At 41.8% G+C, this 21,289-nt stretch overlaps 26 non-coding genes across 26 annotated transcripts; all 26 read right to left on the reverse strand.

Annotated features, from left to right (window-relative positions):
- Positions 1-117: 117 nt before the first annotated feature.
- Positions 118-191, reverse strand: trnan-guu (transfer RNA asparagine (anticodon GUU)). Its single transcript has one exon. It is a non-coding gene; the product is annotated as a tRNA-Asn (tRNA).
- A 418-nt stretch (positions 192-609) lies between these two features.
- trnak-cuu (transfer RNA lysine (anticodon CUU)) lies at positions 610-682 on the reverse strand. Its single transcript has one exon. It is a non-coding gene; the product is annotated as a tRNA-Lys (tRNA).
- Positions 683-1,290: 608 nt separating this feature from the next.
- trnan-guu (transfer RNA asparagine (anticodon GUU)) lies at positions 1,291-1,364 on the reverse strand. The gene has a single exon. It is a non-coding gene; the product is annotated as a tRNA-Asn (tRNA).
- A 418-nt stretch (positions 1,365-1,782) lies between these two features.
- trnak-cuu (transfer RNA lysine (anticodon CUU)) lies at positions 1,783-1,855 on the reverse strand. The gene has a single exon. It is a non-coding gene; the product is annotated as a tRNA-Lys (tRNA).
- A 609-nt stretch (positions 1,856-2,464) lies between these two features.
- trnan-guu (transfer RNA asparagine (anticodon GUU)) lies at positions 2,465-2,538 on the reverse strand. Its single transcript has one exon. It is a non-coding gene; the product is annotated as a tRNA-Asn (tRNA).
- Positions 2,539-2,956: 418 nt separating this feature from the next.
- Positions 2,957-3,029, reverse strand: trnak-cuu (transfer RNA lysine (anticodon CUU)). The gene has a single exon. It is a non-coding gene; the product is annotated as a tRNA-Lys (tRNA).
- A 610-nt stretch (positions 3,030-3,639) lies between these two features.
- Positions 3,640-3,713, reverse strand: trnan-guu (transfer RNA asparagine (anticodon GUU)). Its single transcript has one exon. It is a non-coding gene; the product is annotated as a tRNA-Asn (tRNA).
- Positions 3,714-4,130: 417 nt separating this feature from the next.
- trnak-cuu (transfer RNA lysine (anticodon CUU)) lies at positions 4,131-4,203 on the reverse strand. The gene has a single exon. It is a non-coding gene; the product is annotated as a tRNA-Lys (tRNA).
- Positions 4,204-8,241: 4,038 nt separating this feature from the next.
- Positions 8,242-8,314, reverse strand: trnak-cuu (transfer RNA lysine (anticodon CUU)). Its single transcript has one exon. It is a non-coding gene; the product is annotated as a tRNA-Lys (tRNA).
- Positions 8,315-8,923: 609 nt separating this feature from the next.
- On the reverse strand, positions 8,924-8,997 carry trnan-guu (transfer RNA asparagine (anticodon GUU)). The gene has a single exon. It is a non-coding gene; the product is annotated as a tRNA-Asn (tRNA).
- Positions 8,998-9,407: 410 nt separating this feature from the next.
- trnak-cuu (transfer RNA lysine (anticodon CUU)) lies at positions 9,408-9,480 on the reverse strand. The gene has a single exon. It is a non-coding gene; the product is annotated as a tRNA-Lys (tRNA).
- A 610-nt stretch (positions 9,481-10,090) lies between these two features.
- trnan-guu (transfer RNA asparagine (anticodon GUU)) lies at positions 10,091-10,164 on the reverse strand. Its single transcript has one exon. It is a non-coding gene; the product is annotated as a tRNA-Asn (tRNA).
- A 418-nt stretch (positions 10,165-10,582) lies between these two features.
- trnak-cuu (transfer RNA lysine (anticodon CUU)) lies at positions 10,583-10,655 on the reverse strand. Its single transcript has one exon. It is a non-coding gene; the product is annotated as a tRNA-Lys (tRNA).
- A 609-nt stretch (positions 10,656-11,264) lies between these two features.
- trnan-guu (transfer RNA asparagine (anticodon GUU)) lies at positions 11,265-11,338 on the reverse strand. The gene has a single exon. It is a non-coding gene; the product is annotated as a tRNA-Asn (tRNA).
- A 418-nt stretch (positions 11,339-11,756) lies between these two features.
- On the reverse strand, positions 11,757-11,829 carry trnak-cuu (transfer RNA lysine (anticodon CUU)). Its single transcript has one exon. It is a non-coding gene; the product is annotated as a tRNA-Lys (tRNA).
- A 609-nt stretch (positions 11,830-12,438) lies between these two features.
- On the reverse strand, positions 12,439-12,512 carry trnan-guu (transfer RNA asparagine (anticodon GUU)). Its single transcript has one exon. It is a non-coding gene; the product is annotated as a tRNA-Asn (tRNA).
- Positions 12,513-12,930: 418 nt separating this feature from the next.
- trnak-cuu (transfer RNA lysine (anticodon CUU)) lies at positions 12,931-13,003 on the reverse strand. Its single transcript has one exon. It is a non-coding gene; the product is annotated as a tRNA-Lys (tRNA).
- Positions 13,004-13,612: 609 nt separating this feature from the next.
- trnan-guu (transfer RNA asparagine (anticodon GUU)) lies at positions 13,613-13,686 on the reverse strand. Its single transcript has one exon. It is a non-coding gene; the product is annotated as a tRNA-Asn (tRNA).
- Positions 13,687-14,783: 1,097 nt separating this feature from the next.
- trnan-guu (transfer RNA asparagine (anticodon GUU)) lies at positions 14,784-14,857 on the reverse strand. The gene has a single exon. It is a non-coding gene; the product is annotated as a tRNA-Asn (tRNA).
- A 1,100-nt stretch (positions 14,858-15,957) lies between these two features.
- On the reverse strand, positions 15,958-16,031 carry trnan-guu (transfer RNA asparagine (anticodon GUU)). Its single transcript has one exon. It is a non-coding gene; the product is annotated as a tRNA-Asn (tRNA).
- Positions 16,032-16,449: 418 nt separating this feature from the next.
- trnak-cuu (transfer RNA lysine (anticodon CUU)) lies at positions 16,450-16,522 on the reverse strand. The gene has a single exon. It is a non-coding gene; the product is annotated as a tRNA-Lys (tRNA).
- Positions 16,523-17,133: 611 nt separating this feature from the next.
- Positions 17,134-17,207, reverse strand: trnan-guu (transfer RNA asparagine (anticodon GUU)). Its single transcript has one exon. It is a non-coding gene; the product is annotated as a tRNA-Asn (tRNA).
- A 1,097-nt stretch (positions 17,208-18,304) lies between these two features.
- Positions 18,305-18,378, reverse strand: trnan-guu (transfer RNA asparagine (anticodon GUU)). The gene has a single exon. It is a non-coding gene; the product is annotated as a tRNA-Asn (tRNA).
- Positions 18,379-19,475: 1,097 nt separating this feature from the next.
- On the reverse strand, positions 19,476-19,549 carry trnan-guu (transfer RNA asparagine (anticodon GUU)). Its single transcript has one exon. It is a non-coding gene; the product is annotated as a tRNA-Asn (tRNA).
- Positions 19,550-20,649: 1,100 nt separating this feature from the next.
- Positions 20,650-20,723, reverse strand: trnan-guu (transfer RNA asparagine (anticodon GUU)). The gene has a single exon. It is a non-coding gene; the product is annotated as a tRNA-Asn (tRNA).
- A 418-nt stretch (positions 20,724-21,141) lies between these two features.
- trnak-cuu (transfer RNA lysine (anticodon CUU)) lies at positions 21,142-21,214 on the reverse strand. Its single transcript has one exon. It is a non-coding gene; the product is annotated as a tRNA-Lys (tRNA).
- Positions 21,215-21,289: the final 75 nt, after the last annotated feature.

Consider the following 21,289-nt stretch of genomic DNA (forward strand, 5'->3'; position numbering starts at 1 on the left):
AGAGTAGTTCTATCTTGATGAACTGCTTCTACTCTTGGAAACAAAGTCGATGTTTTCGCCTAACAAAGGTTACTGGTTTGGGCTAATGGTCATCCTGGTGGTCAGTTAAAATCAGCTCGTCCCTGGGTGGGCTTGAACCACCAACCTTTCGATTAACAGTCGAACGCGCTAACCAATTGCGCCACAGAGACCAATGAACATATTCACATGTGTTGTAAAAATGCGAACATGTCTGCATGTCAGCTATGGCAAAGTTCGCAACAAATGAATCTCACTCAACCATTGAAACAGTCAATGGCAATGAGATTGTATTATACCCTGGTATGCTAGAATACCATCTACGGAGAATAGCCATGCTTTCAAAGTCATGTTTTGTTGCTTATTGGCCCTTTGAAATTATCAAGACTTTTATGGTTTGCCGCCACAATCCTTAGTTGCAACTTATTTTCAAACTTTCTAGCTGACTCCATAGCAATGCAAAATGTTGTGGCTCAAACACGCAACCTGCTGACCGGCTGACATTTAGTGTGGCTCTATGATCGAACAGAACCAAGAACTACTCATTTTACTTTTTTGTTCCATCAGATGGGCTAGGTTAAAAGTATATAGCGCCCAACGTGGGGCTCGAACCCACGACCCTGAGATTAAGAGTCTCATGCTCTACCGACTGAGCTAGCCGGGCATATTAAAACAATACCAGACACCATTAAAAAAAAAAAAACACAGACAAAACACCCACTGCGATAAATCTCCTCTACAATGATGTCTTCACATTTTGATAGAAAGTAGCCGTATTTCATTCCCCAATGATAAATCACATATGATTTAAATTCTTGGGTCCCCTTCCTCTCAGTCCCCCCTGAATAATCTCCTTTCAACCCTTAAACTCATCTCTGAGTGTATGTAATCTCCTGGGTTCTGGAAAGGGGACATGGGGGGAGCTGTCCTCTCACTTTGGCCCCCTTAAATGTTGTGTTGGCAAAAAAAATATAGCAAAATATGGCTTTCAAGAAAAAAACGATTTGGATGTTATGATCGTAAGACAAGGTGAAATGGATAATATCTAATCTCCTAAATACTTCCACTTTCTAGAAAGCACTTTAACCAGATAGCTCTTCTTTCAGACAGTCCGTACTCAAGTCAGCAGGAGTACATGGTTAGAAGGGAAATTACAGAGTAGTTCTATCTTGATGAACTGCTTCTACTCTTGGAAACAAAGTCGATGTTTTCGCCTAACAAAGGTTACTGGTTTGGGTTAATGGACATCCTGGTGGTCAGTTAAAATCAGCTCGTCCCTGGGTGGGCTTGAACCACCAACCTTTCGATTAACAGTCGAACGCGCTAACCAATTGCGCCACAGAGACCAATGAACATAATCACATGTGTTGTAAAAATGCGAACATGTCTGCATGTCAGCTATGGCAAAGTTCGCAACAAATGAATCTCACTCAACCATTGAAACAGTCAATGGCAATGAGATTGTATTATACCCTGGTATGCTAGAATACCATCTAAGGAGAATAGCCATGCTTTCAAAGTCATGTTATATTGCTTATTGGCCCTTTGAAATTATCAAGACTTTTATGGTTTGCCGCCACAATCCTTAGTTGCAACTTATTTTCAAACTTTCTAGCTGACTCCATAGCAATGCAAAATGTTGTGGCTCAAACACGCAACCTGCTGACCGGCTGACATTTAGTGTGGCTCTATGATCGAACAGAACCAAGAACTACTCATTTTACTTTTTTGTTCCATCAGATGGGCTAAGTTAAAAGTATATAGCGCCCAACGTGGGGCTCGAACCCACGACCCTGAGATTAAGAGTCTCATGCTCTACCGACTGAGCTAGCCGGGCATATTAAAACAATACCAGACACCATTAAAAAAAAAAAAACACAGACAAAACACCCACTGCGATAAATCTCCTCTACAATGATGTCTTCACATTTTGATAGAAAGTAGCCGTATTTCATTCCCCAATGATAAATCACATATGATTTAAATTCTTGGGTCCCCTCCCTCTCAGTCCCCCCCGAATAATCTCCTTTCAACCCTTAAACTCATCTCTGAGTGTATGTAATCTCCTGGGTTCTGGAAAGGGGACATGGGGGGAGCTGTCCTCTCACTTTGGCCCCCTTAAATGTTGTGTTGGCAAAAAAAAATATAGCAAAATATGGCTTTCAAGAAAAAAACGATTTGGATGTTATGATCGTAAGACAAGGTGAAATGGATAATATCTAATCTCCTAAATACTTCCACTTTCTAGAAAGCACTTTAACCAGATAGCTCTTCTTTCAGACAGTCCGTACTCAAGTCAGCAGGAGTACATGGTTAGAAGGGAAATGACAGAGTAGTTCTATCTTGATGAACTGCTTCTACTCTTGGAAACAAAGTCGATGTTTTCGCCTAACACAGGTTACTGGTTTGGGCTAATGGACATCCTGGTGGTCAGTTAAAATCAGCTCGTCCCTGGGTGGGCTTGAACCACCAACCTTTCGATTAACAGTCGAACGCGCTAACCAATTGCGCCACAGAGACCAATGAACATATTCACATGTGTTGTAAAAATGCGAACATGTCTGCATGTCAGCTATGGCAAAGTTCGCAACAAATGAATCTCACTCAACCATTGAAACAGTCAATGGCAATGAGATTGTATTATACCCTGGTATGCTAGAATACCATCTAAGGAGAATAGCCATGCTTTCAAAGTCATGTTATATTGCTTATTGGTCCTTTGAAATTATCAAGACTTTTATGGTTTGCCGCCACAATCCTTAGTTGCAACTTATTTTCAAACTTTCTAGCTGACTCCATAGCAATGCAAAATGTTGTGGCTCAAACACGCAACCTGCTCACCGGCTGACATTTAGTGTGGCTCTATGATCGAACAGAACCAAGAACTACTCATTTTACTTTTTTGTTCCATCAGATGGGCTAAGTTAAAAGTATATAGCGCCCAACGTGGGGCTCGAACCCACGACCCTGAGATTAAGAGTCTCATGCTCTACCGACTGAGCTAGCCGGGCATACAAATGACAATACCAGACAACATTTAAAAAAAAGAAAACACGGACAAAAATCCCTCTGCGTTAAATCTCCTCTACAATGATGTCTTCACATTTTGATAGAAAGTAGCCGTATTTCATTCCCCAATGATAAATCACATATGATTTAAATTCTTGGGTCCCCTCCCTCTCAGTCCCCCCTGAATAATCTCCTTTCAACCCTTAAACTCATCTCTGAGTGTATGTAATCTCCTGGGTTCTGGAAAGGGGACATGGGGGGAGCTGTCCTCTCACTTTGGCCCCCTTAAATGTCGTGTTGGCAAAAAAAATATGGCAAAATATGGCTTTCAAGAAAAAAACGATTTGGATGTTATGATCGTAAGACAAGGTGAAATGGATAATATCTAATCTCCTAAATACTTCCACTTTCTAGAAAGCACTTTAACCAGATAGCTCTTCTTTCAGACAGTCCGTACTCAATCCAGCAGGAGTACATGGTTAGAAGGGAAATTACAGAGTAGTTCTATCTTGATGAACTGCTTCTACTCTTGGAAACAAAGTCGATGTTTTCGCCTAACACAGGTTACTGGTTTGGGCTAATGGACATCCTGGTGGTCAGTTAAAATTAGCTCGTCCCTGGGTGGGCTTGAACCACCAACCTTTCGATTAACAGTCGAACGCGCTAACCAATTGCGCCACAGAGACCAATGAACATATTCACATGTGTTGTAAAAATGCGAACATGTCTGCATGTCAGCTATGGCAAAGTTCGCAACAAATGAATCTCACTCAACCATTGAAACAGTCAATGGCAATGAGATGTATTATACCCTGGTATGCTAGAATACCATCTAAGGAGAATAGCCATGCTTTCAAAGTCATGTTATATTGCTTATTGGCCCTTTGAAATTATCAAGACTTTTATGGTTTGCCGCCACAATCCTTAGTTGCAACTTATTTTCAAACTTTCTAGCTGACTCCATAGCAATGCAAAATGTTGTGGCTCAAACACGCAACCTGCTGACCGGCTGACATTTAGTGTGGCTCTATGATCGAACAGAACCAAGAACTACTCATTTTACTTTTTTGTTCCATCAGATGGGCTAGGTTAAAAGTATATAGCGCCCAACGTGGGGCTCGAACCCACGACCCTGAGATTAAGAGTCTCATGCTCTACCGACTGAGCTAGCCGGGCATATTAAAACAATACCAGACACCATTAAAAAAAAAAAAACACAGACAAAACACCCACTGCGATAAATCTCCTCTACAATGATGTCTTCACATTTTGATAGAAAGTAGCCGTATTTCATTCCCCAATGATAAATCACATATGATTTAAATTCTTGGGTCCCCTTCCTCTCAGTCCCCCCTGAATAATCTCCTTTCAACCCTTAAACTCATCTCTGAGTGTATGTAATCTCCTGGGTTCTGGAAAGGGGACATGGGGGGAGCTGTCCTCTCACTTTGGCCCCCTTAAATGTTGTGTTGGCAAAAAAAATATAGCAAAATATGGCTTTCAAGAAAAAAACGATTTGGATGTTATGATCGTAAGACAAGGTGAAATGGATAATATCTAATCTCCTAAATACTTCCACTTTCTAGAAAGCACTTTAACCAGATAGCTCTTCTTTCAGACAGTCCGTACTCTAGTCAGCAGGAGTACATGGTTAGAAGGGAAATTACAGAGTAGTTCTATCTTGATGAACTGCTTCTACTCTTGGAAACAAAGTCGATGTTTTCGCCTAACACAGGTTACTGGTTTGGGCTAATGGACATCCTGGTGGTCAGTTAATATCAGCTCGTCCCTGGGTGGGCTTGAACCACCACAATTTCGATTAACAGTCGAACGCACCAACCAATTGCGCCAAAGCTGGGGAACAATAGTCTTTTAAGGGGGGGGATGAAGGAGGAAAAAGGGGAAGAAGGGGGGAAGAAGAAAAGGGAGAAAAAAAGAGAGGAAAAAAGGAGAAAAAGGGGAAAGGGAAGGGAAAGAGAGAAATGTAGGCTTCTTTTCAATTTCCCACCTATTCAGTTGTTTTTATTCATTAGAATGAATTTAAAAACATTAAAAAACAGTTTTGAGGAGGAGAGGCTCAGAAGGTCACCGGTTCAAGTCCCACCAGTGGCAAACAAAATACTTTCTTTTTGGTGGTTTTATGGATGTATTTAGGATCTCTTGCGTAAACATAATTATCCTTGTGCCATATTTCCTGCGTGTGAAATGTGTCGGCTCAATTTAGCTTCAGCTTTCACCTTAGCAACTTATCTATAAAATATTTTGTATTTTGCATGTTATATTGCATGCATTATCATTTTTTGACTTTTGATATTTGATATTATGCATTTACATGTCCGAAATAAATCCAAACAAACCTATAGTTGTTTGTTAAACCACTAAAGTTGTATAGAAATAGTTATAGTTGCAGAAAAAAGACAGAAAAAGACTTTATTAAAAAGAAATATATGTTTATTTACTCTTCCACATTCCCTCCAACCACTGCTCCTTTGTCACCTGCTCAATTGAGGGGCAGTAAATGGTCCCCCTGAACTGGCTGTGTCCAGTAAATGCAGTCCGGGGCTCCCCACACTTTCGGCATTTGTTTGCTTCCCCAGTCCGGTTATATGTCTTTTTTTTTCGGGGGGGGGCATGTGGAGGCACTGCTGAGGGGACAGCAAACACAAAGGGGGGTGCACTGGGGTGGGATTGAGCTTGGGGGAGGGCAGGAGTGCCAAAGAAGGCAGGGGCTTGGGTCATGAAGAAGGCAGGGGCTTGGGTGAGGCCTGGGTGGGCAAAGCCAACCGGAGCAGGGGCACGGCTGAGGGCAGGGGTGCTGCTGCAGACAGGGGCAGGGACTCCAAACTGAGGAGGACGGGGATACAGCTGCCTCTCTGTGGCCATCCGGGGCCTTACAGCTGGTACTGCGGTGGCTGTAGCGGTGGCTGTAGCGGTGGCCTTCCTCTTCTTGGTTTTTGCCCGCCCCGCTGTGCTCTCTGGAAGATGGTACTTGTGCTCAACACCAGGCTGTTGAGGAGCAATAGCGGGGCGGACAATAGCCGCTGGTAAGGCCTCGGTGGCCACAGGGATGGGGGCAGGTAGGTCAACCCCCTGGCACAACAATGATACATCCTGCCTGGCCACCCTCTTGTTGTGCCACTGTATGAGGGTGGTCTGGTTGACCTCCACCAGCTGCAGGGAGGTGCTGGTCATCACGGCCCCATTGGCCAGGATCAGCTGCCTTATCCTGCGGTAGTCCTGCAGGATCAGAGTCCATCTCGTCAGGCGCTTGTCCATCTTCCCCTTTTTGGACGGACACTTGTGGATGTTGCAGAGCCTGACGAAGATGGACTCTAGGACACGGCAGCAGTCTGGCCACTGTGCAGGAGATGCAGTGGATGCTATGGTGCACCTCCTGACACTCTCCACACCAGGCGTGAACTCAGCCTTTTTTTTGGGCGACCTGAATCGCCCAGTGAGCAGCCTGTCCTGGTGCCGTGCAGAAAAGACCACCTTCTGCTGGTCGTAGGGCAGCAGGTCCTCCCACATGCCCACGATGCTGCTGACGTCCTGGTTACTCAGGGCCAGGCTGGTCTGGTTCCAACAGTTTTGGTTGACTGTTGGGGCAAAGGTTACCTTCTGGTAGAGGTTGTGCCACTTGCCCTGTTTGGGAGATGGCCTGTTCCCTGCACCGGAGGGCCGAGTGCCAGAACAGGCAAATGCCTTCAGGCGCGCCACCCACTCCTCAGACCCCATGGCTAGATGCTTCTTTGTAGTAGACATCTGAAGACAAGGGGAAGAATGGCTAAGTTACCACACATTGTCATAGACATATGCTATATCAATATCTTTCATAGATACACACTTTTATTTGAGACACACATTTGACATTCAATCAATGAAATCATAAGTTATATCATCATATTCCCAAATCATTTGTTCTGAATTGATTACCTTATAATAATGTAATAGTCGTTTGTAGATGACAATTAACTATTCCAAATCATGCATACGAAACAAATAATCGCTAGTCAATCAATCATATCCGATTAAACAGGCCGTTGGACTTTTGAATGAATTTCGCCGGCCGATTTACAATCTCACTCATTTCAACAATATCATTTCATCTGTGAATGTAAATCATGTCTCGAAATGTAAATCAAATAGTTTGACCCCTATATCGCATTTTAACTCGGACTTTTGAATGAATTACGCCGGCCGATTTACAATCTCACTCATTTCACGGCCGATTTACAATCTCACTCATTTCAACAATATCATTTCATCTGTAAATGTAAATCATGTCTCGAAATGTAAATCAAATAGTTTGACCCCTATATCGCATTTTAACTCAGACTTTTGAATGAATTACGCCGGCCGATTTACAATCTCACTCATTTCACGGCCGATTTACAATCTCACTCATTTCAACAATATCATTTCATCTGTAAATGTAAATCATGTCTCGAAAAGTAAATCAAATAGTTACCTTGTCGTGTAGTTCTCCAAAGTATTGCTTCTACAAATACGCTCGTGAACACCGCTACTTGCTTACTTGACCGTTAGGAAAAGGAACGGGACGATGTGATTGGTCGGTCAACATATGGAGAAGAAATGGAAGGGGAGGATTTCATTGGTCAACATATGGACAAGAAATGGAAGGGGGAAGATTTCATTGGTCAACATATGGACAAGAAATGGAAGGGGAAGATTTCATTGGTCAACATATGGACAAGAAATGGAAATGGGAAGATTTCATTGGACAGTTTAAACTCGAGGAAAGCAGACTTTCGAGAGTGAGGTAGCGCCACAGAGACCAATGAACATATTCACATGTGTTGTAAAAATGCGAACATGTCTGCATGTCAGCTATGGCAAAGTTCGCAACAAATGAATCTCACTCAACCATTGAAACAGTCAATGGCAATGAGATTGTATTATACCCTGGTATGCTAGAATACCATCTAAGGAGAATAGCCATGCTTTCAAAGTCATGTTATATTGCTTATTGGCCCTTTGAAATTATCAAGACTTTTATGGTTTGCCGCCACAATCCTTAGTTGCAACTTATTTTCAAACTTTCTAGCTGACTCCATAGCAATGCAAAATGTTGTGGCTCAAACACGCAACCTGCTGACCGGCTGACATTTATTGTGGCTCTATGATCGAACAGAACCAAGAACTACTCATTTTACTTTTTTGTTCCATCAGATGGGCTAGGTTAATAGTATATAGCGCCCAACGTGGGGCTCGAACCCACGACCCTGAGATTAAGAGTCTCATGCTCTACCGACTGAGCTAGCCGGGCATATTAATAACAACACCAGACACCATTAAAAAAAAAAAAACACAGACAAAACACCCACTGCGATAAATCTCCTCTACAATGATGTCTTCACATTTTGATAGAAAGTAGCCGTATTTCATTCCCCAATGATAAATCACATATGATTTAAATTCTTGGGTCCCCTCCCTCTCAGTCCCCCCTGAATAATCTCCTTTCAACCCTTAAACTCATCTCTGAGTGTATGTAATCTCCTGGGTTCTGGAAAGGGGACATGGGGGGAGCTGTCCTGTCACTTTGGCCCCCTTAAATGTTGTCTTGGCAAAAAAAATATAGCAAAATATGGCTTTCAAGAAAAAAACGATTTGGATGTTATGATCGTAAGACAAGGTGAAATGGATAATATCTAATCTCCTAAATACTTCCACTTTCTAGAAAGCACTTTAACCAGATAGCTCTTCTTTCAGACAGTCCGTACTCAAGTCAGCAGGAGTACATGGTTAGAAGGGAAATTACAGAGTAGTTCTATCTTGATGAACTGCTTCTACTCTTGGAAACAAAGTCGATGTTTTCGCCTAACAAAGGTTACTGGTTTGGGCTAATGGACATCCTGGTGGTCAGTTAAAATCAGCTCGTCCCTGGGTGGGCTTGAACCACCAACCTTTCGATTAACAGTCGAACGCGCTAACCAATTGCGCCACAGAGACCAATGAACATATTCACATGTGTTGTAAAAATGCGAACATGTCTGCATGTCAGCTATGGCAAAGTTCGCAACAAATGAATCTCACTCAACCATTGAAACAGTCAATGGCAATGAGATTGTATTATACCCTGGTATGCTAGAATACCATCTAAGGAGAATAGCCATGCTTTCAAAGTCATGTTATATTGCTTATTGGCCCTTTGAAATTATCAAGACTTTTATGGTTTGCCGCCACAATCCTTAGTTGCAACTTATTTTCAAACTTTCTAGCTGACTCCATAGCAATGCAAAATGTTGTGGCTCAAACACGCAACCTGCTGACATTTATTGTGGCTCTATGATCGAACAGAACCAAGAACTACTCATTTTACTTTTTTGTTCCATCAGATGGGCTAGGTTAATAGTATATAGCGCCCAACGTGGGGCTCGAACCCACGACCCTGAGATTAAGAGTCTCATGCTCTACCGACTGAGCTAGCCGGGCATATTAATAACAACACCAGACACCATTAAAAAAAAAAAAAACACAGACAAAACACCCACTGCGATAAATCTCCTCTACAATGATGTCTTCACATTTTGATAGAAAGTAGCCGTATTTCATTCCCCAATGATAAATCACATATGATTTAAATTCTTGGGTCCCCTCCCTCTCAGTCCCCCCTGAATAATCTCCTTTCAACCCTTAAACTCATCTCTGAGTGTATGTAATCTCCTGGGTTCTGGAAAGGGGACATGGGGGGAGCTGTCCTGTCACTTTGGCCCCCTTAAATGTTGTCTTGGCAAAAAAAATATAGCAAAATATGGCTTTCAAGAAAAAAACGATTTGGATGTTATGATCGTAAGACAAGGTGAAATGGATAATATCTAATCTCCTAAATACTTCCACTTTCTAGAAAGCACTTTAACCAGATAGCTCTTCTTTCAGACAGTCCGTACTCAAGTCAGCAGGAGTACATGGTTAGAAGGGAAATTACAGAGTAGTTCTATCTTGATGAACTGCTTCTACTCTTGGAAACAAAGTCGATGTTTTCGCCTAACAAAGGTTACTGGTTTGGGCTAATGGACATCCTGGTGGTCAGTTAAAATCAGCTCGTCCCTGGGTGGGCTTGAACCACCAACCTTTCGATTAACAGTCGAACGCGCTAACCAATTGCGCCACAGAGACCAATGAACATATTCACATGTGTTGTAAAAATGCGAACATGTCTGCATGTCAGCTATGGCAAAGTTCGCAACAAATGAATCTCACTCAACCATTGAAACAGTCAATGGCAATGAGATTGTATTATACCCTGGTATGCTAGAATACCATCTAAGGAGAATAGCCATGCTTTCAAAGTCATGTTATATTGCTTATTGGCCCTTTGAAATTATCAAGACTTTTATGGTTTGCCGCCACAATCCTTAGTTGCAACTTATTTTCAAACTTTCTAGCTGACTCCATAGCAATGCAAAATTTTGTGGCTCAAACACGCAACCTGCTGACCGGCTGACATTTAGTGTGGCTCTATGATCGAACAGAACCAAGAACTACTCATTTTACTTTTTTGTTCCATCAGATGGGCTAGGTTAAAAGTATATAGCGCCCAACGTGGGGCTCGAACCCACGACCCTGAGATTAAGAGTCTCATGCTCTACCGACTGAGCTAGCCGGGCATATTAATAACAACACCAGACACCATTAAAAAAAAAAAAACACAGACAAAACACCCACTGCGATAAATCTCCTCTACAATGATGTCTTCACATTTTGATAGAAAGTAGCCGTATTTCATTCCCCAATGATAAATCACATATGATTTAAATTCTTGGGTCCCCTCCCTCTCAGTCCCCCCTGAATAATCTCCTTTCAACCCTTAAACTCATCTCTGAGTGTATGTAATCTCCTGGGTTCTGGAAAGGGGACATGGGGGGAGCTGTCCTCTCACTTTGGCCCCCTTAAATGTTGTGTTGGCAAAAAAAATATAGCAAAATATGGCTTTCAAGAAAAAAACGATTTGGATGTTATGATCGTAAGACAAGGTGAAATGGATAATATCTAATCTCCTAAATACTTCCACTTTCTAGAAAGCACTTTAACCAGATAGCTCTTCTTTCAGACAGTCCGTACTCAAGTCAGCAGGAGTACATGGTTAGAAGGGAAATTACAGAGTAGTTCTATCTTGATGAACTGCTTCTACTCTTGGAAACAAAGTCGATGTTTTCGCCTGACAAAGGTTACTGGTTTGGGCTAATGGACATCCTGGTGGTCAGTTAAAATCAGCTCGTCCCTGGGTGGGCTTGAACCACCAACCTTTCGATTAACAGTCGAACGCGCTAACCAATTGCGCCACAGAGACCAATGAACATATTCACATGTGTTGTAAAAATGCGAACATGTCTGCATGTCAGCTATGGCAAAGTTCGCAACAAATGAATCTCACTCAACCATTGAAACAGTCAATGGCAATGAGATTGTATTATACCCTGGTATGCTAGAATACCATCTAAGGAGAATAGCCATGCTTTCAAAGTCATGTTATATTGCTTATTGGCCCTTTGAAATAATCAAGACTTTTATGGTTTGCCGCCACAATCCTTAGTTGCAACTTATTTTCAAACTTTCTAGCTGACTCCATAGCAATGCAAAATGTTGTGGCTCAAACACGCAACCTGCTGACCGGCTGACATTTATTGTGGCTCTATGATCGAACAGAACCAAGAACTACTCATTTTACTTTTTTGTTCCATCAGATGGGCTAGGTTAATAGTATATAGCGCCCAACGTGGGGCTCGAACCCACGACCCTGAGATTAAGAGTCTCATGCTCTACCGACTGAGCTAGCCGGGCATATTAATAACAACACCAGACACCATTAAAAAAAAAAAAACACAGACAAAACACCCACTGCGATAAATCTCCTCTACAATGATGTCTTCACATTTTGATAGAAAGTAGCCGTATTTCATTCCCCAATGATAAATCACATATGATTTAAATTCTTGGGTCCCCTCCCTCTCAGTCCCCCCTGAATAATCTCCTTTCAACCCTTAAACTCATCTCTGAGTGTATGTAATCTCCTGGGTTCTGGAAAGGGGACATGGGGGGAGCTGTCCTGTCACTTTGGCCCCCTTAAATGTTGTCTTGGCAAAAAAAATATAGCAAAATATGGCTTTCAAGAAAAAAACGATTTGGATGTTATGATCGTAAGACAAGGTGAAATGGATAATATCTAATCTCCTAAATACTTCCACTTTCTAGAAAGCACTTTAACCAGATAGCTCTTCTTTCAGACAGTCCGTACTCAAGTCAGCAGGAGTACATGGTTAGAAGGGAAATTACAGAGTAGTTCTATCTTGATGAACTGCTTCTACTCTTGGAAACAAAGTCGATGTTTTCGCCTAACAAAGGTTACTGGTTTGGGCTAATGGACATCCTGGTGGTCAGTTAAAATCAGCTCGTCCCTGGGTGGGCTTGAACCACCAACCTTTCGATTAACAGTCGAACGCGCTAACCAATTGCGCCACAGAGACCAATGAACATATTCACATGTGTTGTAAAAATGCGAACATGTCTGCATGTCAGCTATGGCAAAGTTCGCAACAAATGAATCTCACTCAACCATCGAAACAGTCAATGGCAATGAGATTGTATTATACCCTGGTATGCTAGAATACCATCTAAGGAGAATAGCCATGCTTTCAAAGTCATGTTATATTGCTTATTGGCCCTTTGAAATTATCAAGACTTTTATGGTTTGCCGCCACAATCCTTAGTTGCAACTTATTTTCAAACTTTCTAGCTGACTCCATAGCAATGCAAAGTTTTGTGGCTCAAACACGCAACCTGCTGACCGGCTGACATTTAGTGTGGCTCTATGATCGAACAGAACCAAGAACTACTCATTTTACTTTTTTGTTCCATCAGATGGGCTTGGTTAAACGTATATAGCGCCCAACGTGGGGCTCGAACCCACGACCCTGAGATTAAGAGTCTCATGCTCTACCGACTGAGCTAGCCGGGCATATTAATAACAATACCAGACACCATTAAAAAAAAAAAAACACAGACAAAACACCCACTGCGATAAATCTCCTCTACAATGATGTCTTCACATTTTGATAGAAAGTAGCCGTATTTCATTCCCCAATGATAAATCACATATGATTTAAATTCTTGGGTCCCCTCCCTCTCAGTCCCCCCTGAATAATCTCCTTTCAACCCTTAAACTCATCTCTGAGTGTATGTAATCTCCTGGGTTCTGGAAAGGGGACATGGGGGGAGCTGTCCTCTCACTTTGGCCCCCTTAAATGTTGTGTTGGCAAAAAAAATATAGCAAAATATGGCTTTCAAGAAAAAAACGATTTGGATGTTATGATCGTAAGACAAGGTGAAATGGATAATATCTAATCTCCTAAATACTTCCACTTTCTAGAAAGCACTTTAACCAGATAGCTCTTCTTTCAGACAGTCCGTACTCAAGTCAGCAGGAGTACATGGTTAGAAGGGAAATTACAGAGTAGTTCTATCTTGATGAACTGCTTCTACTCTTGGAAACAAAGTCGATGTTTTCGCCTAGCAAAGGTTACTGGTTTGGGCTAATGGACATCCTGGTGGTCAGTTAAAATCAGCTCGTCCCTGGGTGGGCTTGAACCACCAACCTTTCGATTAACAGTCGAACGCGCTAACCAATTGCGCCACAGAGACCAATGAACATATTCATATGTGTTGTAAAAATTCGAACATTTCTGCATGTCAGCTATGGCAAAGTTCGCAACAAATGAATCTCACTCAACCATTGAAACAGTCAATGGCAATGAGATTGTATTATACCCTGGTATGCTAGAATACCATCTAAGGAGAATAGCCATGCTTTCAAAGTCATGTTATATTGCTTATTGGCCCTTTGAAATTATCAAGCCTTTATTGTTTGCCGCCACAATCCTTAGTTGCAACTTATTTTCAAACTTTCTAGCTGACTCCATAGCAATGCACAATGTTGTGGCTCAAACACGCAACCTGCTGACCGGCTGACATTTAGTGTGGCTCTATGATCGAACAGAACCAAGAACTACTCATTTTACTTTTTTGTTCCATCAGATGGGCTAGGTTAAAAGTATATAGCACCAAACGTGGGGCTCGAACCCACGACCCTGCGATTAAGAGTCTCACGCTCTACCGACTGAGCTAGCCGGGCATATTAATGGCAATACCAGACAACATTAAAAAAAAAAAAACACACACAAAAAACCCTCTGCGTTAAATCTCCTCCACAATGATGTCTTCAAATTTTGATAGAAAGTAGCCGTATTTCATTCCCCAATGATAAATCACATATGATTTAAATTCTTGGGTCCCCTCCCTCTCAGTCCCCCCTGAATAATCTCCTTTCAACCCTTAAACTCATCTCTGAGTGTATGTAATCTCCTGGGTTCTGGAAAGGGGACATGGGGGGAGCTGTCCTCTCACTTTGGCCCCCTTAAATGTTGTGTTGGCAAAAAAAATATAGCAAAATATGGCTTTCAAGAAAAAAACGATTTGGATGTTATGATCGTAAGACAAGGTGAAATGGATAATATCTAATCTCCTAAATACTTCCACTCTCTAGCAAGCACTTTAACCAGATAGCTTTTCTTTCAGACAGTCCGTACTCAAGTCAGCAGGAGTACATGGTTAGAAGGGAAATGACAGTAGTTCTATCTTGATGAACTGCTTCTACTCTTGGAAACAAAGTCGATGTTTTCGCCTCACAAAGGTTACTGGTTTGGGCTAATGGACATCCTGGTGGTCAGTTAAAATCAGCTCGTCCCTGGGTGGGCTTGAACCACCAACCTTTCGATTAACAGTCGAACGCGCTAACCAATTGCGCCACAGAGACCAATGAACATATTCACATGTGTTGTAAAAATGCGAACATGTCTGCATGTCAGCTATGGCAAAGTTCGCAACAAATGAATCTCACTCAACCATTGAAACAGTCAATGGCAATGAGATTGTATTATACCCTGGTATGCTAGAATACCATCTAAGGAGAATAGCCATGCTTTCAATGTCATGTTATATTGCTTATTGGCCCTTTGAAATTATCAAGACTTTTATGGTTTGCCGCCACAATCCTTAGTTGCAATTTATTTTCAAACTTTCTAGCTGACTCCATAGCAATGCAAAATGTTGTGGCTCAAACACGCAACCTGCTGACCGGCTGACATTTAGTGTGGCTCTATGATCGAACAGGACCAAGAACTACTCATTTTACTTTTTTGTTCCATCAGATGGGCTAGGTTAAAAGTATATAGCACCAACCGTGGGGCTCGAACCCACGACCCTGAGATTAAGAGTCTCACGCTCTACCGACTGAGCTAGCCGGGAATACTAATGACAATACCAGGCAACATAAAAAAAAATAAAACACACACAAAAAACCCTCTGCGTTAAATCCCCTCTACAATGATGTCTTCAAATTTTGATAGAAAGTAGCCGTATTTCATTCCCCAATGATAAATCACATATGATTTAAATTCTTGGGTCCCCTCCCTCTCAGTCCCCCCTGAATAATCTCCTTTCAACCCTTAAACTCATCTCTGAGTGTATGTAATCTCCTGGGTTCTGGAAAGGGGACATGGGGGGAGCTGTCCTCTCACTTTGGCCCCCTTAAATGTTGTGTTGGCAAAAAAAATATAGCAAAATATGGCTTTCAAGAAGAAAACGATTTGGATGTTATGATCGTAAGACAAGGTGAAATGGATAATATCTAATCTCCTAAATACTTCCACTTTCTAGAAAGCACTTTAACCAGATAGCTCTTCTTTCAGACAGTCCGTACTCAAGTCAGCAGGAGTACTTGGTTAGAAGGGAAATGACAGAGTAGTTCTATCTTGATGAACTGCTTCTACTCTTGGAAACAAAGTCGATGTTTTCGCCTAACAAAGGTTACTGGTTTGGGCTAATGGACATCCTGGTGGTCAGTTAAAATCAGCTCGTCCCTGGGTGGGCTTGAACCACCAACCTTTCGATTAACAGTCGAACGCGCTAACCAATTGCGCCACAGAGACTAATGAACATATTCAAATGTGTTGTAAAGATGGGAACACGTCTGCATGTCAGCTATGGCAAAGTTCGCAACAAATGAATCTCACTCAACCATTGAAACAGTCAATGGCAATGAGATTGTATTATACCCTGGTATGCTAGAATACCATCTAAGGAGAATAGCCATGCTTTCAAAGTCATGTTATATTGCTTATTGGCCCTTTGAAATTATCAAGACTTTTATGGTTTGCCGCCACAATCCTTAGTTGCAACTTATTTTCAAACTTTCTAGCTGACTCCATAGCAATGCAAAATGTTGTGGCTCAAACACGCAACCTGCTGACCGGCTGACATTTAGTGTGGCTCTATGATCGAACAGAACCAAGAACTACTCACTTTACTTTTTTGTTCCATCAGATGGGCTAGGTTAAAAGTATATAGCGCCCAACGTGGGGCTCGAACCCACGACCCTGAGATTAAGAGTCTCATGCTCTACCGACTGAGCTAGCCGGTCATAGTAATGACAATACCAGACAACATTAAAAAAAAAAAAAAACACACACAAAAAACCCTCTGCGTTAAATCTCCTCTACAATGATGTCTTCAAATTTTGATAGAAAGTAGCCGTATTTCATTCCCCAATGATAAATCACATATGATTTAAATTCTTGGGTCCCCTCCCTCTCAGTCCCCCCTGAATAATCTCCTTTCAACCCTTAAACTCATCTCTGAGTGTATGTAATCTCCTGGGTTCTGGAAAGGGGACATGGGGGGAGCTGCCCTCTCACTTTGGCCCCCATAAATGTTGTGTTGGCAAAAAAAATATAGCAAAATATGGCTTTCAAGAAAAAAACGATTTGGATGTTATGATCGTAAGACAAGGTGAAATGGATAATATCTAATCTCCTAAATACTTCCACTCTCTAGAAAGCACTTTAACCAGATAGCTTTTCTTTCAGACAGTCCGTACTCAAGTCAGCAGGAGTACTTGGTTAGAAGGGAAATGACAGAGTAGTTCTATCTTGATGAACTGCTTCTACTCTTGGAAACAAAGTCGATGTTTTCGCCTAGCAAAGGTTACTGGTTTGGGCTAATGGACATCCTGGTGGTCAGTTAAAATCAGCTCGTCCCTGGGTGGGCTTGAACCACCAACCTTTCGATTAACAGTCGAACGCGCTAACCAATTGCGCCACAGAGACCAATGAACATATTCATATGTGTTGTAAAAATTCGAACATTTCTGCATGTCAGCTATGGCAAAGTTCGCAACAAATGAATCTCACTCAACCATTGAAACAGTCAATGGCAATGAGATTGTATTATACCCTGGTATGCTAGAATACCATCTAAGGAGAATAGCCATGCTTTCAAAGTCATGTTATATTGCTTATTGGCCCTTTGAAATTATCAAGCCTTTATTGTTTGCCGCCACAATCCTTAGTTGCAACTTATTTTCAAACTTTCTAGCTGACTCCATAGCAATGCACAATGTTGTGGCTCAAACACGCAACCTGCTGACCGGCTGACATTTAGTGTGGCTCTATGATCGAACAGAACCAAGAACTACTCATTTTACTTTTTTGTTCCATCAGATGGGCTAGGTTAAAAGTATATAGCACCAAACGTGGGGCTCGAACCCACGACCCTGCGATTAAGAGTCTCACGCTCTACCGACTGAGCTAGCCGGGCATATTAATGGCAATACCAGACAACATTAAAAAAAAAAAAACACACACAAAAAACCCTCTGCGTTAAATCTCCTCCACAATGATGTCTTCAAATTTTGATAGAAAGTAGCCGTATTTCATTCCCCAATGATAAATCACATATGATTTAAATTCTTGGGTCCCCTCCCTCTCAGTCCCCCCTGAATAATCTCCTTTCAACCCTTAAACTCATCTCTGAGTGTATGTAATCTCCTGGGTTCTGGAAAGGGGACATGGGGGGAGCTGTCCTCTCACTTTGGCCCCCTTAAATGTTGTGTTGGCAAAAAAAATATAGCAAAATATGGCTTTCAAGAAAAAAACGATTTGGATGTTATGATCGTAAGACAAGGTGAAATGGATAATATCTAATCTCCTAAATACTTCCACTCTCTAGCAAGCACTTTAACCAGATAGCTTTTCTTTCAGACAGTCCGTACTCAAGTCAGCAGGAGTACATGGTTAGAAGGGAAATGACAGTAGTTCTATCTTGATGAACTGCTTCTACTCTTGGAAACAAAGTCGATGTTTTCGCCTCACAAAGGTTACTGGTTTGGGCTAATGGACATCCTGGTGGTCAGTTAAAATCAGCTCGTCCCTGGGTGGGCTTGAACCACCAACCTTTCGATTAACAGTCGAACGCGCTAACCAATTGCGCCACAGAGACCAATGAACATATTCACATGTGTTGTAAAAATGCGAACATGTCTGCATGTCAGCTATGGCAAAGTTCGCAACAAATGAATCTCACTCAACCATTGAAACAGTCAATGGCAATGAGATTGTATTATACCCTGGTATGCTAGAATACCATCTAAGGAGAATAGCCATGCTTTCAATGTCATGTTATATTGCTTATTGGCCCTTTGAAATTATCAAGCCTTTATTGTTTGCCGCCACAATCCTTAGTTGCAACTTATTTTCAAACTTTCTAGCTGACTCCATAGCAATGCACAATGTTGTGGCTCAAACACGCAACCTGCTGACCGGCTGACATTTAGTGTGGCTCTATGATCGAACAGAACCAAGAACTACTCATTTTACTTTTTTGTTCCATCAGATGGGCTAGGTTAAAAGTATATAGCACCAAACGTGGGGCTCGAACCCACGACCCTGCGATTAAGAGTCTCACGCTCTACCGACTGAGCTAGCCGGGCATATTAATGGCAATACCAGACAACATTAAAAAAAAAAAAACACACACAAAAAACCCTCTGCGTTAAATCTCCTCCACAATGATGTCTTCAAATTTTGATAGAAAGTAGCCGTATTTCATTCCCCAATGATAAATCACATATGATTTAAATTCTTGGGTCCCCTCCCTCTCAGTCCCCCCTGAATAATCTCCTTTCAACCCTTAAACTCATCTCTGAGTGTATGTAATCTCCTGGGTTCTGGAAAGGGGACATGGGGGGAGCTGTCCTCTCACTTTGGCCCCCTTAAATGTTGTGTTGGCAAAAAAAATATAGCAAAATATGGCTTTCAAGAAAAAAACGATTTGGATGTTATGATCGTAAGACAAGGTGAAATGGATAATATCTAATCTCCTAAATACTTCCACTCTCTAGCAAGCACTTTAACCAGATAGCTTTTCTTTCAGACAGTCCGTACTCAAGTCAGCAGGAGTACATGGTTAGAAGGGAAATGACAGTAGTTCTATCTTGATGAACTGCTTCTACTCTTGGAAACAAAGTCGATGTTTTCGCCTCACAAAGGTTACTGGTTTGGGCTAATGGACATCCTGGTGGTCAGTTAAAATCAGCTCGTCCCTGGGTGGGCTTGAACCACCAACCTTTCGATTAACAGTCGAACGCGCTAACCAATTGCGCCACAGAGACCAATGAACATATTCACATGTGTTGTAAAAATGCGAACATGTCTGCATGTCAGCTATGGCAAAGTTCGCAACAAATGAATCTCACTCAACCATTGAAACAGTCAATGGCAATGAGATTGTATTATACCCTGGTATGCTAGAATACCATCTAAGGAGAATAGCCATGCTTTCAATGTCATGTTATATTGCTTATTGGCCCTTTGAAATTATCAAGACTTTTATGGTTTGCCGCCACAATCCTTAGTTGCAATTTATTTTCAAACTTTCTAGCTGACTCCATAGCAATGCAAAATGTTGTGGCTCAAACACGCAACCTGCTGACCGGCTGACATTTAGTGTGGCTCTATGATCGAACAGGACCAAGAACTACTCATTTTACTTTTTTGTTCCATCAGATGGGCTAGGTTAAAAGTATATAGCACCAACCGTGGGGCTCGAACCCACGACCCTGAGATTAAGAGTCTCACGCTCTACCGACTGAGCTAGCCGGGAATACTAATGACAATACCAGGCAACATAAAAAAAAATAAAACACACACAAAAAACCCTCTGCGTTAAATCCCCTCTACAATGATGTCTTCAAATTTTGATAGAAAGTAGCCGTATTTCATTCCCCAATGATAAATCACATATGATTTAAATTCTTGGGTCCCCTCCCTCTCAGTCCCCCCTGAATAATCTCCTTTCAACCCTTAAACTCATCTCTGAGTGTATGTAATCTCCTGGGTTCTGGAAAGGGGACATGGGGGGAGCTGTCCTCTCACTTTGGCCCCCTTAAATGTTGTGTTGGCAAAAAAAATATAGCAAAATATGGCTTTCAAGAAGAAAACGATTTGGATGTTATGATCGTAAGACAAGGTGAAATGGATAATATCTAATCTCCTAAATACTTCCACTTTCTAGAAAGCACTTTAACCAGATAGCTCTTCTTTCAGACAGTCCGTACTCAAGTCAGCAGGAGTACTTGGTTAGAAGGGAAATGACAGAGTAGTTCTATCTTGATGAACTGCTTCTACTCTTGGAAACAAAGTCGATGTTTTCGCCTAACAAAGGTTACTGGTTTGGGCTAATGGACATCCTGGTGGTCAGTTAAAATCAGCTCGTCCCTGGGTGGGCTTGAACCACCAACCTTTCGATTAACAGTCGAACGCGCTAACCAATTGCGCCACAGAGACTAATGAACATATTCAAATGTGTTGTAAAGATGGGAACACGTCTGCATGTCAGCTATGGCAAAGTTCGCAACAAATGAATCTCACTCAACCATTGAAACAGTCAATGGCAATGAGATTGTATTATACCCTGGTATGCTAGAATACCATCTAAGGAGAATAGCCATGCTTTCAAAGTCATGTTATATTGCTTATTGGCCCTTTGAAATTATCAAGACTTTTATGGTTTGCCGCCACAATCCTTAGTTGCAACTTATTTTCAAACTTTCTAGCTGACTCCATAGCAATGCAAAATGTTGTGGCTCAAACACGCAACCTGCTGACCGGCTGACATTTAGTGTGGCTCTATGATCGAACAGAACCAAGAACTACTCACTTTACTTTTTTGTTCCATCAGATGGGCTAGGTTAAAAGTATATAGCGCCCAACGTGGGGCTCGAACCCACGACCCTGAGATTAAGAGTCTCATGCTCTACCGACTGAGCTAGCCGGTCATAGTAATGACAATACCAGACAACATTAAAAAAAAAAAAAAACACACACAAAAAACCCTCTGCGTTAAATCTCCT

The sequence above is a fragment of the Gadus morhua genome, chromosome 17, assembly GCF_902167405.1.
Source record: "Gadus morhua chromosome 17, gadMor3.0, whole genome shotgun sequence".
Classification (NCBI taxonomy): Eukaryota; Metazoa; Chordata; class Actinopteri; order Gadiformes; family Gadidae; genus Gadus; species Gadus morhua.